The sequence below is a fragment of the Eptesicus fuscus genome, chromosome 15, assembly GCF_027574615.1.
Source record: "Eptesicus fuscus isolate TK198812 chromosome 15, DD_ASM_mEF_20220401, whole genome shotgun sequence".
Classification (NCBI taxonomy): Eukaryota; Metazoa; Chordata; class Mammalia; order Chiroptera; family Vespertilionidae; genus Eptesicus; species Eptesicus fuscus.
Genome location: NC_072487.1, coordinates 18,870,401 through 18,875,912, shown reverse-complemented (window position 1 = coordinate 18,875,912; position 5,512 = coordinate 18,870,401). Strand labels below are relative to the sequence as shown.

General features: G+C 38.3%; 1 pseudogene; it reads right to left on the bottom strand.

The window, feature by feature from the left end:
• Window positions 1–3,345: 3,345 nt before the first annotated feature.
• On the bottom strand, window positions 3,346–4,541 carry LOC103289239 (importin subunit alpha-1-like; annotated as a pseudogene).
• Between the last annotated feature and the right edge of the window lie 971 nt (window positions 4,542–5,512).

Below are 5,512 nucleotides of genomic sequence, written 5' to 3'. Positions count from 1 at the left end.
CAAGATCCCTGGTGATTGTGCGTCCAACTGGCATCAAATTCATACACTCATAATAAGATGAGAGTATTTGGCTAAAGTTATGCTAAGTAAGCATAGGCTGATGCCTCATGCATTCACTTGTTCACAGATATATATTTACCTGGGCTGATGAGTGGTGACAGAATCAGAAGGGTTTTAACAGTGAAATGACACCAGAACAGAACTAAGGTACAAGAAAATCAGCTCATTCTAATAAACTATCCATGAAGCAGACGGCTATTGAGGCAAATGTCTGTATCTGGGCGGTAAATGAGGAGATGAACATTAAATGAAAGCCAGGTCTCAAGTGTGTATCACATGGATGGATGCCTTTTCTAACTGAGAGATGGCAACTAGTCTAGCAGGTTCTTCTTGTTCTGTTGGGGGAAAACCTGTACAAACAGATAACTCTTGCACAATGTGTTTTGGATGAACACATTTTGGTTTTTGTGTGAGGACCCTCCATCTCAGAAGAGATTATATCTAGAGATCATCTTTTCTAGCTGAGTTAATATTTCCCCTGTGGTTTCAGTCTCTAGGAATTAGGAAATAATATCTCAGTTTAAGAGGTGTGTGCGTGGAGCTTGGGGGGGTGTCAAGTTCAGGAATTTGAGTTGAGACACAAGTTCAGGATGGAACAAAAGTTAAGAAACAGCCCTGGCTGGTTTGGCTCAGTGGATCAAGCGTTGGCCTGTGAACTGAAAGGTCCCAGGTTCGATTCCAGTCAAGGGCACATGCCTGGGTTGTGGGCTCGAGCCCCAGTGGGGGACTTGCAGGGGGCAGCCGATCAATGATTCTCTCTCATTCTGGATATTTCTATCTCTCTCTCCCTCTTCCTTCCTCTCTGAAATCAACATAAATATATTAAGGAAAAAAAAGTTAAGAAACATGCCAAAGGTAGGATCCAAAATATGGGAAACCAAATAAACTAAAATCAGAATCCAAAGGTAAGTTCACAAATCAGTGTCATGGCAGAAAAGGCCAACAGTGAGATTCAGAATACAAAGAAAGTACAGGAGAACTGGTGTCAAATAATAAGCTTCTATATATTTTTCTAAAGAGGGATAAAAATGTAAACAGTTGCCTACATGAGTGGATCTGGACAGCTTTGAGGGGGATGAGGTTAATTCATCCTTGGTGAGGCCAAAGGCTCATATTTGGCAGCCAATCTTGACTATATAGTATGTTATCAATTAAATCAACTAGTATAGGCATTTAGCAAACAATGTTAAGCAAATAAATTAATATACCTTACATTTGTTTAAATTGTTATAATGAGAGGAGGTCCTGAGGATTACTTTTCAGTTATGATGTCTTTAGGTAGAAAAGATTGTGTGACTCACTTGAAAAGTCATCACTTACAAATTTATCAAAGAATTATCAGTTGTATGCTATAATAAGCTATTGCCAAACAATCTAAAAATAATAGCCCAATCTTACAAAAGTCACTTATGCCTTAATTGTGGGCTTAATAGTTTTGCTGAGTTTGATGTTCCACTATTGCTTTAGGTTTCAAATTCAGCCTCCTGGTCACTGTTTGTTCCTTTGGTTTTCATAGCTGTAAGTTATATGTGGTGCTATCTTGATTAGGGTCACATTGTTCAAACAACTGGACTTCAAGAGTAGGAATGGTTAACCAAGAGGCAGATTAACACATTTTTATATTCCTCTTCTCTCTAATATAAAAATACATATAAGGCTATTGCTAACCACTCTATTTAGATATAAAATCTATCAGACAAGATTTTATTGAAAACATACCCCATAGGCTAAATACAATATTTTTACCACATTTCAAAATACATCACATCTTGGTTTTATGCCCAGATGGAATAGTAAGGCTTCTTTGTAATGGACCCTAAAGGTAAGTCTTAGCAAAACGTCTTCTGCCAAGATGGTCTCCACAGTTCAGGCCAATCTAGTCTCAATTCCTCTGGTAATAAGAGCTCAATGAGGTTTTTCTTTAGCTTCATCAAGTCCGGACTATGCTCTTGCTACAAAAAAATTACTTCAAGAGTTAATTGAGGTTTAGTTTCCTTAGTTCCCTTGTACCCATCCCCCATCTGTTAAAGGTCCTTATCAGTTTCTTTTAACTGCTTTGTTCTCTTTCCACTTGGCTTAAGAATAAAGACCTGACAGTCACAAAGACACATCCTTATATCCACAGAGAACACTCCAATCCACAGGGAGCCATTTGCTATTCTCCAAAATAGAGAGCAAACCTTCCTTACCAGCAGCCATCCAGCTGCTCTGTTTGCTTTTGTTTCCTTCAGTCTACTTCTGATAGACTGCCTTACTTTTTAACTTATACCAATGCATACTCTTTATTAAACAGTTTGTAAAAGCTTTCACTAGATGATTGTAGTATGCACTCATTGGAAATATGATTAAGCAAATTGAAAATAACTTCTCCATTACCTCACCAATCTTAGTGGCAGCATTTTTCTATACATATATGTAGGCGTATGCGTATTCACAGTAATTTGATAAGCAATCATCTGTGCATATAATTTATTAGCCTGCACTCTTCCATATAAAAATATTTTTCAATATCAATCTTAATATGATGCATAGCAGTCCTTCTCACAGATGTCCTAAAATTCAGTTGTTGAGTATTATTTTATTTCATTTTATTTTTAAGGGCGAAATTTAATCTTTATTTACAGGATACTGCAAGCTATGAAATTGCACACAGGAATAAGAAACCTATTAGGAGGAGAAGCTTCATATAGTATCTATAGTTTGGAACTGTTCAAATATAGTGTTATTGTAAAAAGTGCTATAATAATCAATTACATTTAAAAGAGAGCTCTTAGTAGAGAAACAGTAAGGCAAACTTATACCAAACATAGTCCACAACAACTCTTTGTCCTAGTAAAGTTCCCAGGAGTGCCACCTGAACTTGGAATGTACAGCCTTCAGAGGTAGTTTCTGGTACAACACTTTGATCTTCCTCTCCTCTACAGAGAAACACTTCTCATACACAGACTAATTTTCATGGTTTTGCAGAGCTTACATTTTGTCCAAATCTCCACATTATTCAATCATTACACTGTTTTTCAGTTTCACCTAGTTTCTCAGCAGCCTGCAAGATCTTTGAAATGGCATCCAGAATAACCAGAATAATTCTGATATCTTTCACAGGTAAGATATAATGCCACAAGGTATACAATCTATTCAACTGTTCCATCACTTGTAGAGTTGGTCACAGCCCACACAGCTCCCTTTTATGCCTTAAAGGCTGCCTTAGAGAGAATTCCAGTGAGGAATGGGACTAATCCATGATTCACAACATGCTGTATCTGGTCCTGGTGGCCAGCTGTGTTTTTAACATTGTCCACATAGCTTCCTCCTGGAGTTCGTAGGAGGCTGGGAAAGACAGCCAAGTGCTCCCATATGTCCTAGTACAACTTGAGTCTGTTCATTTGCCCATAAGTAACAATATTTCCTATGGCTCTTAATCCATTCATTTGGACCATCAATAAAGTAGGATATGCCCCCGCAGCTGTCTGCTAATACTTCTGGATCATGTTGCAGGAGACAAATTAAAATAGGAAGAATTTGCTCAGCATCATCTAACACGGCTACAGATTTCTTGTTGCGTCAAAGGTATGAAAGTGTCCAAGTAAAGTTACTAAGTAACCACATGCTAAAGATGACATATCAGGAACTGTAAGAAGAGCCAACAGTGGGTCCACTGCACCATATGTGATAATTAAGTCTTGGAAAACTGAACCATCACCTGCAATGTTTCCTGGAGCTCAAACAGCTTGTTCACTGATGTGAGCATGGGGAGATGCCAACAGAGAAATGAATGCTGGGATAGCACCTGCATCTACTACAGCCTTGGTCTGTTCTGAGGTCCTGGAAGCAGTGAGAGTGAGGGCCCAAGCAGATACAAATTGAATGGGGCTACAATTAGTTTTGCCCAAGAAGAAGAGAAATTTTGGAATCAAACCAGTCTGGATTATGTTGTCTATGGGTGGCTGTTTTCCCCTAGAAAGCAGTGTCCTAGCAGCTTGAGTAGTTTGGAGCTGGTTTTCCAAAGTGTCGCTATTTATGCCTTTGACAATGTTCTCAACAGACCAATTTACAGTGCCCTGGTTGTTGCTGATTTTTAGAGTGAATGGAAGAGAGAGGGAGAGACACAGAAAGAGAAACATCAGTGTAAGAGAGACACATTGATTGTTTGCCTCCTGGATTGAGCCTGCAACTGAGTATGTGCCCTGGACTGGAATCGAACCCAGGACCCTTTAGTCCAAGGGCTGATACTCTATCCACTGAGCCAAACCAGATAGGGCATTGCTGTTTTTGTTTTCTTTTGTTTTTCTCCCTCAGTGGAGAAGTAGCATCATCAGGAAACGAGCTTACCTATCTCCTATTTAGCATCTGGTCATCCTTCTTAGCTCAGCTTCAGACTTAACTTCTATTCTGCACCACCTCATGGCTATACTGTCTTTTGCCTTCTTCTTGAATCAGTTAAGGTGGGCAGCTGGTGAATTAGCATTCCCCTTGGTGGACATGGTTATGAGACAGACAGAGAAAGCTACCCAGCTGGCTCATGTTTCACAGGAGACCGTGACGGGTGCACAGTTTGTGGGTCCAGTGCTCTGAAAACATCCACCATGGACTAGCCTAAAAATGTTGTGCAAATATTTGCTACTTTAAACTATAGGATTTAAATAATCATATAATGGCCTTAACTAAAAATTAACTAAGAAGTAGCCTGAGTTATTAGTTAAAATTTCTATAGATGAACTAATTGGTTAAAAAGCTATGCATAGTTTTAAGGCATTTAATAAACACTCATACTGCACTGCTGAAAGTAGGTATGAAATAACTCTTCTAGATTACTTTATAAAAGTACCTTTTTCCCCAACACCAACACTTCCTCTTTTTTTCATTCTTTTTTTATTCCTCTTTGCTGATCTGCTGGATAAAAGGCAGTATCTCAGTTTGCAAATATTTATTGGACAAATATTTGCATATATTTATTGCCCTTCATGTTACTGTCTGTCCATTTTCCCATGTAAATATAATTTTTATGTCATTTCTTATGTAAATGTGCCATTCAAATTTTTAATTGATTTGAAAGAGCCCTTTATATAGATTACTAATAGTAAACCTTCATATATTTATTATAACTTTCTCTGCAATAAAGTCTTCCAAACTGGAAAAATCTAAAATACTAATAAATAAGTGATTGATTTAAATACATTGTCAATCGTTCATGTAATAGAATATACAAGGCTAATGTTAGAAAAAGTAAAGTAGCGCCGAAACCGGTTTGGCTCAGTGGATAGAGCGTCAGCCTGCGGACTTAAAGGTCCCAGGTTCGATTCTGGTCAGGGGCATGTACCTTGGTTGCGGGCACATCCCCAGTAGGGGGTGTGCAAGAGGCAGCTGATCGATGTTTCTCAGTCATCGATGTTTCTAACTCTCTATCTCTCTCCCTTCCTCTCTGTAAAAAAATCAATAAAATATATTTAAAAAA